Raw genomic sequence first — 755 nt, forward strand, 5'->3', positions numbered from 1 at the left:
GTTAGAATTATACAAAGGATGATGAAATCATAGGCTATGTAACAATATATATATATATGTATATATATATATATATATATATATATATATATATATATATATATATATATAGATAGATAGATATATGGAGCCTCTGTGGTACAGTGGCTGAGCCTCTGTGGTTCAGTGGTAAAGTGTCTCGCATGCTGGTGGACATGGGTTTGCCTCCCGCCAGAGTTGTAAAAACTTTAGGAAGCGTTCACCGAGCCACTTACTACTTTGGAGGACATAAGGGGTGCTGTGGTTGAACTAGTGTTGCATACTAGTATGCTTGCACCCAGTCGGCTTAAGGTAGGCCGATTACACTTGGTTCACAGACTACACACACATCCATAGGCACTAGAACACTTCAGTCACACTCACAAGCACTTCTCACCTTACATATTGTCTCTGCCAGACAGCCTAATCCACTGGGTAGAGATACATTGGTTGTATCGTTCCTGCTTCAGTAGGGATAGGCTGGGCCTGCAGAAGACCTCAATGGCTGATGATGGTGATGATGGTGATGATATATATATATATATATATATATATATATATATATATATATATATATATACAGAGAGAGAGAGAGAGAGAGATGGTACCTTCTGGTAGTACTGACACACCTTTGTAAAAAAAAAACAAGCAACGTGTATGGCATTAGGTTACGGACTTGTTATGTGGGAGGAATAACTGGTTTCCGGAGCCGTGGGTCCGCTAAAGACATTTGGTGA

The sequence above is a fragment of the Coenobita brevimanus genome, chromosome 27, assembly GCF_032717465.1.
Source record: "Coenobita brevimanus isolate Jiangsu-jjx chromosome 27, ASM3271746v2, whole genome shotgun sequence".
Lineage (NCBI taxonomy): Eukaryota > Metazoa > Arthropoda > Malacostraca > Decapoda > Coenobitidae > Coenobita > Coenobita brevimanus.